Source organism: Equus asinus, chromosome 20 (assembly GCF_041296235.1).
Source record: "Equus asinus isolate D_3611 breed Donkey chromosome 20, EquAss-T2T_v2, whole genome shotgun sequence".
NCBI lineage: Eukaryota > Metazoa > Chordata > Mammalia > Perissodactyla > Equidae > Equus > Equus asinus.
Genome location: NC_091809.1, coordinates 78,285,054 through 78,297,075, shown reverse-complemented (window position 1 = coordinate 78,297,075; position 12,022 = coordinate 78,285,054). Strand labels below are relative to the sequence as shown.

The 12,022-nt window shown below is 40.5% G+C and overlaps 1 long non-coding RNA gene across 1 annotated transcript in view; it reads right to left on the bottom strand.

The window, feature by feature from the left end:
* LOC123279065 (uncharacterized) overlaps positions 1 to 12,022 on the bottom strand; it is a 1,363,420-nt gene that overhangs the window by 63,078 nt on the left and 1,288,320 nt on the right. The gene's annotated exons all lie outside the window — the stretch shown is intronic.

The window sequence follows — 12,022 nt, the reverse complement described above, 5'->3', positions numbered from 1 at the left end:
TTCACCACTCATCTCAGACACCCACTTGTGCACTCATACTCTCAACCTTGTCAACACCAATAACTTGACCCTATTCCATAATTCTTTTTTTTTTTTTGAGGAAGATTAGCCCTGAGCTAACTGCTGCCAATCCTCCTCTTTTTGCTGAGGAAGACTGGCCCTGAGCTAACATCCGTGCCCATCTTCCTCTACTTTATATGTGGGACGCCTACCACAGCATGGCGTGCCAAGCAGTGCCATGTCTGCACCCAGGACCTGAACCGGCAAACCCCGGACCGCCGAAGCGGAATGTGCACACTTAACCACTGTGTCACCGGGCTGGCCACTATTCCATAATTCTTTTACCACTTTCTCCATGTCCAACTTGCTTACATTTTTACTCCCATTCCAGCTTCTTTCATCTTCATTAAGATGTTCAGTCTTCCCTTTTTGTATTCTATTCATTTCCTTCATTCTTTTTCTCACTTCCCTCCTTACCCAGCTTATGTCTCATGGCTCAGCACTATAACCACTCCTTTGCAACCACAGTTAGTTCTTTTCTCTCTACCTTGTTTTCTTGGCAGAACCCTAACCCTAGTTAAATCCAACTACCCACCAACTCTGTTCCTGTACCTGAACAACTAAACATTCTGAGATATGAACAGTTTTGTTGTCTGGTCTCATTTTAAAAGTATGACCACAGGGGCTGGCCTGGTGGCGTAGTGGTTAAGTGCATGTGCTCCACTTCAGCAGCCCCGTGTTCACTGGTTCAGATCCTGGGCACAGACCTACACACTGTTCGTCAAGGCTTTCTATAGTGGCATCCCATATACAAAATAGAGGAAAGATTGGCACAGATGTTAGCTCAGCAACAATCTTCCTCAAGCAAAAAGAGGAGGATTGGCAACAGATGTTAGCTCAGGGTCAATCTTCCTCACTAAAAAAAAAAGTATGACCACAAATCCCAGTGGGTATTCTAGAATTCCTGGTTATCCTAATACCATTCTTTAATGCAACTGTCTTCCCACTCTTTAGATTAATATTTTATATTTTTTCCTCTTTTCAAACCCCTTTCTCCCCCTTCACTTTCATTACCTAGCCTAGAAAATACAGACAATTTGACTGCCAAGCATTAAGCCATCACATGGACGCATTCATTGCACAAATATTTAGCTTACTTTGTGTCAATCTTTGATCTAGGTAATGAGGATAGTGGTGAACAAGTAGACGAAGGCCTCTCAGTCTTGGCACTTTGTCCTTCTATCATCATATCTACCATTGCCCACTCCACATTATTTACCCAAACTCTGTTCTCCTCTTGTCGGAATGGATGGGCCCTTCTCTCATCTAAGGGCAGCTCTCCACTTGAGGCCTGTATCCTAACCCTTCTCCCCTTCTCAGGGAATTTGTTCCTGCAGTTATGCCCTGTGTTCCCTAGCGTCAATTTCTACTTCTCTACTGGATCATTTATAGCAATTTACAAACATGCTGTAGTATCTTATGTCTAAAATTAAAACAAACCAACAAAAGCTCTTTTATGGCCCCATGCTTTCTTCTAGTTATTGCCTCATTTTTAACTTCTCTTTCACAGCAACACTTCTTCAAAGAGTTGTCTATAAACACTGTTTTCACTTCCTAGCTTCACATTCTTTTCTTAGCCCATTCCAGTCTGTTTATTCCCCGGCAATTTCATATCACCAGTGACCTCCAAGCTGCCAAATCTTATGGTCCCTTCTGCATCTTCCTATATTTTATAGGATAAAGGTTAGGAGGGTAGGTTTTGGAGACAGACCCCCTGGTTTAAGTCCCAGTGTTGCTAACAACAGCTATGTGACCTTGGGAAAGTTGTTAATCTTTCAGCTTCTTGATTTCCTCATCTGGAAAGTGAGTATAACAATTGTACATATCTCTTAGATTTGTTATGAAAATTAAATGTGTAAATACATACAGCATTTGAACTGTGTGCTAGATACAGATTAAGTGCTCAATTAATGTTGGTTATTATGATGTTGATGATGATAATTACTACTACTCATACTATGGTAGTAGTGATGTTGGAATCCTTACCTTACTTGAGCACTAAGCACCATCTCAGACAATGGAGCATGCCCTCCTTGCATTTTCTAAACTTTCTCAGCTCCTCCTCTGTTTGACTTGCAAAAACAGAGCTCTAGCTCAGTCTTGGGAATCTATTCTCTATCCACGCTCTCTCCCTTGGTGATCTCATGCAAGCCTATGGGTTTAAATAATCTCTATATCTCTATATGATAACACTTTCTAAATGGATTCTTTCCTGAGGACTAGACTCATACACTGAAGGCTTACTTGATGTCTCCACTTGAATGTCTAAGGTGCATCTCAGACTTAACACAATCACTAAAACTCTGGCATGTGCTCCCAGTTTCTTCTAAATCCTTATAAATGGCACCGCCGTCCATCTAGCTGATTATCAAAACTTGAGTTGTTCTTGATACCATATTTACCTTTCCCTCCATGTTATGGACTGGATGTTTGTGTCCCCTCAAAACTCTTGTGTTGAAGTCCTAATTCCCAGTGTAATGGTATTTGGAGGAGGGGCCTTTGGGAGGCATTTAGGGTGAGATGAAGTCATGAGGGTGGAGCCACCATGATGGGATTAATGTCCTTATGAAAAGAGAAAGAGATAGGAGATCTCTGTCTCTCTCTGCCATGTGAGGATACAGCAAGAAGGCAGCTGCCTGCAAACCAGGAAGAGAGCTCTCACCATACACAGAATCAGCCGACACCTTGATGTTGGATTTCCCAGCTTCCAGAACTGTGAGAAATAAATATTTGTTGTTTAAACCACCCAGTTTATGGGATTTTGTTATAGCAGGCCCAGACAATTGACACCATATTTCCAATTAATTCATTTTTTCAACCAATATTTATTGAGCACCTATTGTGTGCTAGTCATTCTTCTAGCCACTAAGGATACAGATATTAACAGAATAAAAAAATTCTTTCCCTCATGGAGCTTACATGCTTGTCTTTTGACTCCACTCTGAAAATAAATTCAAATCTGTTCCCTGTTCTCCATTTCCACATCAGCTCTCAGTCATCATCCTCTTTCACTGGGTCAACTACACTGGCCTCATGACTCTTCCCCTCACTTCCACTCTAGCAGCAATTTATTCTCCACACAGCAGCAGAATGACCTTGTAAAAATCCTGCTTCTATTGCTTCATGGGCTTCCCATTTGGTCTGTAATAAAATCTAAAGTCCTTACTTTGACTCGTCTCTCTGACTTCATTAGCTCCATGACTCTCCCTTGCTCACTGGGCTCCAGCACGCTTGCCTTCTTTCCATTCTGCTTTAGAACTATTACATCAGATTTCCCACCTGGCATTCAGGTCTTGGTTTACATGTCACCTCCTCAAAGAGCCTTCCCTGATCATCTAATATAAAGTAGCCCCTAGTCACTTTCGTAAGAGTCACTCTCGTATATTTTCAGTGGTGTCTCTCCTAAAACCCCTTTGTATCTTTCTCAAGCTCTAAGTGCTTTAAGCCTTTTATTTTCCTCATTTATGTGATTAATGTGCTAATATTTTTCTCTTCAGATTTTAAAGTTGTTGAGACCAGTAGAGACAAAGTAATATTTATAAAAATAAGAAAAATGAAAGGAGGCTAAGTAGATATGAAAATAAATTACTTTGGACTAAGGAACAGGAACTCATTGTTTGAATGCTAACTTTGTCACTAGCTACAAGTATGGCCCTTGGGTACATTGTTTTCCTGAGACTCAGTTTCCCCATTTATGAAATTAGGTAGTTTAGAGATAGAGCCTCAGAGTGGCTTCAGTGTGAGCATTAGAACTAGAAAGGCCTGAATTTGAATTCTGGCTCTGTCTCCTATTGGGTATATGACTTTGGAGAAACTTTTCTTTTTTTGAGGAAGATTCACCCTGAGCTAACACCTGTGCCAATCTTCCTCTTTTTGCTGAGGGAGATTCACCCTGAGCTAACACCTGACAAATAAAAATGGCAAGCAATAGGATATATTGGAGTATATGAGGAAGCCATTTGGTATAAACCTAATTCGGCCTGACTTCTCTTTTTTTTTCCTCCTAAAGGGCCTGACTGGCTATTGAGCACGCATTGCATATCTGCTTAGACATTTCCTATGGCCAGAACAAAGGCCCTTGTGATAAAGATGCAACTTCCCCCCACATTAGCATTTTTCCTTAGGCTAGGAACTGATTGCTGCACTCACCTCCCAGCTCACCTGTGACCACCCAGCTGGAGACAACAGACTGCCACCCTGCTGTGTTCACAGAGACAGAAGACCTACCTGCTATTTCCATCAATCGCTGTGCCGACAGAGCAGTCTCGCGACTATTGTAAAAGGGACATTTCAATCCTATGTGAAACATCCTCTTTGAGGGTATATAACCACCCTTATACCCCCACTTCTTTGGAGTGCTCTGTTCCTTTGTGGAAAGACTCTCCCTGGTTATAATCCTCAGATTTAAGCTCAGAATAAACTCACCCAAATTTTCATTTATAGATTGGTTATGGATTATTTTCGTCGACAGTTCTTGGCGTAGTCGGCAGGATTTCAGAGAAACCCACCGGAGGCCACCTGGAATCTACACTGAACCGGCATTCGGTACCAATAAGGGCCCATTGAGCCCCCCGGATCACTGCATTCTTCAGGTGACCTTGGTGAGTTCTCCTGAAACCCGGACCTCCTTATTTTAAGTCGATGGTCCTAGAGTTTATATGAGCTGGGTAAGGTCTTAAGACTAGAGGTTTTGAGGGGTACCGGTACAGTTCCTAGGTGGAGAAAAACCTAGAGAGAATTCCTAAGCCTCAGGGGCTTAGAGGAGCTTGGAGTGAGCTGGGTTGGTTGTCCTTTTAATTTGGCTTTGAATTGGAAAGAATTGTATTTATAAAGTCTGAACAAACTGCTTGATAGAGAAATGAGAGACTGAATGTCTTCAGCTCCGAAGAAAAGGGACACTTGCTCCTCCCGGCCTTTACCAAAAGGAGCCCTTAGGTGACTAAGGACCTCAGCGGGAGTGTCAGAGGATCAATCCTCGCGACGTGCAGCGGTCCCATAGGGAACTCCACTCTCATTCACGGTAATTAATTACAGGCTCGTCTGGGGACGCGCACATAAGGGCTGGTCACCCGCGCTCCGAGCTCCCACGGCAGTATTAGGCGGCCGGAGGGAAAAACCGAGGCACGTAAGAGAGTGTTTACGACCTTTCTATGGGGAGTAACACTCACAAGCAGCACACTTCTGACCCACTACACTGTCCTTAGAAGTTGTTCAGACTTTATTAAAAAAAAAAAAAAAACAGACAAGCAAAAAGAAAATGGGAAAACCGTGCTTTTTAAAGCCGGCCAGCTCCCGGATGGACGACCTCCCAATGGAACTCCAGCTGGTTTGCTGTGTGGAAACAATGCTTGCAAGTATCTAACAAAATGGGAAGGATTAACTAAGAATGACTTAAGTGGCCAAAGTGGGGAACGTTCGATATCTCAAAGCTACTGTATTTGTGCGCACAAGTAGAAAGAGCCGGCTCTAAAACTAAAGCAAAAGAATGGGAAGCTTATTATGATTGGCATTTAGAGGCTTCAAAACGTAATAATGATAAAGTGAATTCTTTACAGGAGACTAACCGTAAATTGGCAGAGACTGTAACTGAATTAAAAAAGGATAAGAATTCAGAAACTGTCCCACCCCGTTTATCCCTTCCATCTCCTCTGCAGCTGCCTTTGGAATCTCAGAGCTCATCTCCTTCTTTTCTAAAGAGCTCTATTCCATTGACTTAAAGTAAGTGCTTACAAAAAGTTTTTCTGAATAGAACTAACCCAAATGTCTTCATCTCTCTTAGAGTTACAATGGCCATTTTCGCCTCCTTTTTAGCTTTGCAACCGGGAAACAAAGAAATCTTTAAGGAGTAAAAGGCTCCACCCCTGGGAGCCCCAACTTTGGGTTTCTGGGCCTGATCACCCCAGCAACCCTAAGTGGGGTGCCCTCTCTTGACAGTTGACTCATTGAGTGTTTTAGTCACCTACTGAGTCAGTTATAAGGGTAGGAGACCTGTGATTTATTCTGTGAACTGTCCTGCTGGGGTTGTGAGCCCAGCATGGGAACTGTTGTGTGACTCTTATCTTGATAACCCTCTGGAAGAGGCCATGAGGGCGAGGTCTGATCTCATCTCTTCTTTTCTTTGTCTGTTTTGCTCATCATCTCTTCTGTTGTCACCAAGTAGAGGTTAAGTTCAGGCTGGACCTGACCAGAAACTGGACCTTCTGTAAAATTGAAAACTTGGGTTTCTCTGTGCCTTTGTGATGCAGTTGGACAGGTAGATCAACCTGGAATGTAATTTGAGTTAAAACCCAGTTTCTGAGAAATCAAAAGTTTTGGCTTAAAGTAAGTGCTCACATAAATTTAAAGTAAGTGCTTACATAAATTCTAAATGTAGTAGAAATTAACCCAGTATCTTTCAAAGTTAACGTCTTGTGAATTAACCTTTGGTAAATGAAAGCTTGTTTAAGTTTGTTGGTTTGATTGAAAATAGTCTTGTTGTCAGAGTTGTCGGTATTTGCATAACAATGCAGGCATGCAGCCTGGGTTTACTAGTCAAATAAGTTCATGTTGTCTGTTAGAAATTCGTCAGCAAAATAATAGCTTTAAATGAGGACCAGTTTTGTCTCATGTCTCATGAGGTTTTCAAACGGAAACAAACGGTTTAAATAGATAAAAGTGGATACAATAACTGTTTTATGGTCTGTATACTTGGAAAAAAAAAAAACACCTTTGAAATTCTTTTTGGTTTTGCCAAGTCAAGTTAAATGATAAAAATCTGAGTATCTGGGTAATTTTTGGATTGGATAGAACAAACTTTGCTAAACATCTAAGTTTATCTGCTTTTGGTTTTTATTGCAGAGATGCTAAAGTCTATGGGTCTTTTACTGTAAAGTGATGTGTTCCTAGAAATTATGAAGTGTTTAGAATGCTGATATAAAAGACAATTTGTAATTGCTTACCTTTTAGTGTTTACTAGCGTCTGTTAATAGTTAAAAGTTCTAATTAACATATGTAATTAAAGCCATTGGAAATTAATAAGGAAAACAGCTCTGCATTCAAGGAAAGTTAAAATGTAAGTTTTCAGTAAAGAAGGTATAAAGAATGGAAATATTTTTGTTTGGTTGGTTAAGAAAGATAAATTTGTCCTAATGTACTAGAAGAGAAGAAAGAAAGCATGGGACAAATTCTGAAGGCAAAAAGAAAGTTGTAGAAGGTTTGTGAAGGAGAAATTCTGAAAGGAGTTTTATGCCTGGTCACATAGACTGAGATTAAAGTAAATCCAATTAAGCAAATGAGTTTTAATGTTAAAAAACAAAACTGCTAACAGATTAAGATCAAGAACCAGTTATACAGGACTGAATGAACTGAGGATGATTATAATTTTTTACAACTTTTGTTTGGAATATTGTTTTTGATGTGTTTTGTTTTCTCAGATTTAAGGAAATCTTTTCTCTTATGCTAACCATGTCTTATAGCAATCAGTGAAATTATACCTTTGTGAGCAAAACTGAAACATTTGCCTTTTTCTCCCTACCTGATCCCTCCAGAATTTGGAAACTTTGTGAGTGAGTATGGCTATTTCTTGGCAATATAGTTATTTGCATAAGTTCAATAAGAATCTGTTCTCCTTGTAACAGTACACATTTGTTATCTTACCAAAACTTTGACTGGAATGTCATGTCTGAGAGAAAGATACAGACTCAGATATGACAATACTGCCTTTGAGGAATAAGGTTGACTTTCTGGAAATAAAGCCACTTGGAAATATGGGCCTGGTACCTTGCTTTACACAGAGAGATTCCAGCAATCTTACCTGGTAAGTAAGGAAGCTTGCTTATCTGGCAGGTGCAATGAACCTCGAAATATTCTGGGGAATCTCAAGAAAGGAGAGAAGTCACCCAAATCCAAGGTATTGCAGGCAAGGCCTCATGGCACAAATCCTTGGCTTGACTTTTCTGGCCTCAAGAAGTCTTTAAAGTTCAATCTGAGATTCCTCATGAAAAATTCCAGCAAAGCAGATTTAAGAACCTATATGATCAATTGCTATTCTTGCTGCACTTATGTAAATAATTGGGCCAAGTTTCTTAAAACTAAACTTATTTTGGCAAACCAATTAGTCTTAACTTGACTATCTTTGGTAAAAATGAGGGTGATTTTAGAGAGAAGAATTGTTTCAGTGAAAAATTATAATACGCATTTGTGGATATTAGATCCTAGTTCTGTTAATTATCTTTGAGCCTTTTTCTACCTGTGAACTGAACTGCGTCCTGAATTCTACTGAAATATCTGGTTACAAACTTCCAAACTAATGTTTTCAATTTTTACCTCATTTTCATCTGGAATCATTGAGAATTGATCATGCTCTTTTTCCTGAAACCTTGCAAACTGAAGCTGAACAACTTGATAGAAACTTAAGGGAGATTCCTATCTGTTGCTGTGTAAGCTGTAAGCCACTCAAAAAGATACCTGAATGCCCGATGACATCATCAGACATTTCAAGCTGCAAAAAGATGCTTTGACTCTGACATCTAGAAGTCTTCTTGACTGCCTGCCCCTGGACGCAGGAACTAATTTATAATTTGCTCCAAGCATTAACCTTGTTACCTTCCAACATCACAAGGTAGAGAAGACCACGACTGCATTCTATTGTTTAATTTGGTTTACAAATGAGTCTTACTTAAGTGTAGGTGAGGATGTTACACTGTCTAGCCTCAAGAATGCCTGCTACTTTCTGTTAACTCTGCTAACCCATAAAAGATTTCCTTCTACAGGCTCAAGAAATTGCCACAGAACAAGAGAAACAGATGTGGCAGTCAAAAGGGGGAATTTTTGACACCCCCTCGCAGATGTGGTTCGGGCCCAATGGGAAACCCACTCCATGGGTCACAAGGCCACTTTCCCTTCCTAAGGGACCCTTTGAGGTATGACAATTGGACTTTGTCCAAATGCCACCATCTCAAGGATAAACATATCTTGTAATGATCTGTATGTTCTCACATTGTTTTGAGGCCTTTCCTAGCAGAAGAGCGATGGCTTTAGATAAATTATTATCAAAAAGAGTAAATTCCTGTTTGAGGAATTCTTCCCGAGTTACACAGTGACTGGGGAAACTCAAATCTATTTGTAACGTTTGGCCAATATTGCAGCATTTCTACTGTGCCTACCATCCTCAATCCTCAGTATTGGTAAAAGGAACTAATGGCACAACCAAAAGTTAATTGGCAAGCTTTCAGAAACATTTACTCTCACGGCCAAAAGCTCTTATGCTAGTGCTCTTTAATCCTAGATCTATACTTTTTGTAAACATTGGCTGTCTCCTTTTTAAATAATACAACAGCCTATGCAATTAAATGAAGAAATATATAAACCAGGTTTGCTTAAGGGATGTATTACATTGTTTTCATGGTCTTATTGTGGTGCTTAAAAGAAATGAAAGATTTGTAGCTGATTCTTTCACAGAGAAGTCCCAGAACTTTAGGATCATGGACTGTAACCTGAAGAATTTATTTATTGAAAGAGACATCAAATAAGACTCTTTGCAGCCCTGTTGAAAAGGACAATACCAGGAGGAGAAGAAGACGACATCTGTTGTAGACAGCTGTCCCAAGACTCCGGACCAGGCCTGTATTCCCAAGCTTATATCTCCTCATTTAAACCTTTGTTATGTTTAAACTTTATACCTAGTTTATAATTGTTTGGAATGCTATCATACTTAAAGTGATTAATTTGGAATAGACTGGTCTTGAAGGCCAGGAATTTATCGAGTGACTCCTAATGAAACTCAATGGTTATGTGGAACAAATCTTTGGCCTTGGCAACTGCCTGGATGGCTAAAACATTGCACCCCGAGTTTCCTTTAAAAGCAGGGAAGGAGTCAGGCTGAGTTAAAACCTGTCGCCAATCTCCCTCTCTTTAAGGCCGGATGGGCTTGTTCAGTGCTCCACTGGTATGCCTGTATTTGCAGCCATATTTGCTCCTTTGGAGCTAAAAGATGTCATTATTACATATGGAAGATCTGACTAAATTTACTCAAGAAGCCCTTAACGATAGTCAAGCAGGAATAGTCTCATTAAATACTGAAATGCCTTTAATGAGAAGGGCTGTCCTTCAAAATAGAATGGCCTTAGATATTCTTACAGCATCCCAAGGTGGCACGTGTGCAATCATTCAGACTGAATGCTGTGTTTTTATACCTGATGAATCTTCCAATGTGTCATCTCTGCTAAAACATGAAGAACCAAGTGGATGCCTTATGCGATCCGACACCCAGTCTTGAGTTGTTTGGTTAGCTTCCTTCCGGTATCAGTTCCCTTTTCCAATCCAGATTGGAATTCCTATTTCTACTACTTCTTGGAATTCTTGTACTAGTCATAATATTCAAACTAATTGTTGTTCTCTTTACTCAGTGTTGTAAGAGTAGCATACAAACTGGAGTAATGATTGCTCGACGGCTTGAGATGGTTGATCTGTCTTATAACCCTGGACAAATTTCCTTTTCTGCTAGAGACTATGACTAAGGATGCATTTCAGACTAATCCTTTCAAAAATGCTGTTATTATCGTAACTGTACTTGTTCTATAATCATACAATGTAAATGCAAGGTGTCATAGAAAAGCGCATATGCAATGTTTGTGCAACAATCTAAATTAATTACATAACATATGAAATGCTTCCTCTGTTAATAAACATACTTCCATGCTTGTCCACTATTTCCCCCCAACGTGGACGACTAGGCAAATAAATAAGATAAAAGCCTAGCACCGAGGGACATGATGGACCCAGGGCAGGCAGCAACCACCTTGGCACCCAGGGACAATATTTGATCATAAATGCTTTCTATCGAAAGATTAGAGATCAAAAGGGGGAAATGACAAATAAAAATGGCAAGCAATAGGATATATTGGAGTATATGAGGAAGCCATTTGGTATAAACCTAATTCGGCCTGACTTCTCTTTTTTTTTCCTCCTAAAGGGCCTGACTGGCTATTGAGCACGCATTGCATATCTGCTTAGACATTTCCTATGGCCAGAACAAAGGCCCTTGTGATAAAGATGCAACTTCCCCCCACATTAGCATTTTTCCTTAGGCTAGGAACTGATTGCTGCACTCACCTCCCAGCTCACCTGTGACCACCCAGCTGGAGACAACAGACTGCCACCCTGCTGTGTTCACAGAGACAGAAGACCTACCTGCTATTTCCATCAATCGCTGTGCCGACAGAGCAGTCTCGCGACTATTGTAAAAGGGATATTTCAATCCTATGTGAAACATCCTCTTTGAGGGTATATAACCACCCTTATACCCCCACTTCTTTGGAGTGCTCTGTTCCTTTGTGGAAAGACACTCCCGGGTTATAATCCTCAGATTTAAGCTCAGAATAAACTCACCCAAATTTTCATTTATAGATTGGTTATGGATTATTTTCGTCGACACACCTGTGCCAATCTTCCTTTTTGCTGAGGAAGATTCACCCTGAGCTAACATCTGTTGCCAGTGTTCCTCTTCTTTTTGTAATTGGGCCGCTGCCACAGCATGACCTCTGACAGATGAGTGGTGTAGGTCCACACCCAGGAACTGAACCCAGGCTGCCAAAGCAAAGCATGCCAAACTTAACCACTAGGCCACCAGGGTTGGCCCTGGAGAACCTTCTTAAACCTACCCTATCTGTCCAAAGAGTCGTCGTGAGAATTAAATAAACTATGGAAAAACCTAGCACGGAGCCCAGGGCATGTGGGCACTCTGGAAATTCAACTTTTCCCTTCCCCTTTTTCTGCTACGAACTGTGATAAACAATGTTCCTTGCATGCAGCAGACCCTAAAGATGCATAGAATGAGTAAAGCACATGTAAACTGAGACTACTGAAATTCATTTTTCTTCTGTCCTCATTTCCAGGCATAGTGAGGTACAAAGGACATTCCCAGTTTTGTTCAGTTCCAAGCGTGAATGTAGGAAACTAATTAAAAGAAAGAAAGAGTAAAAAC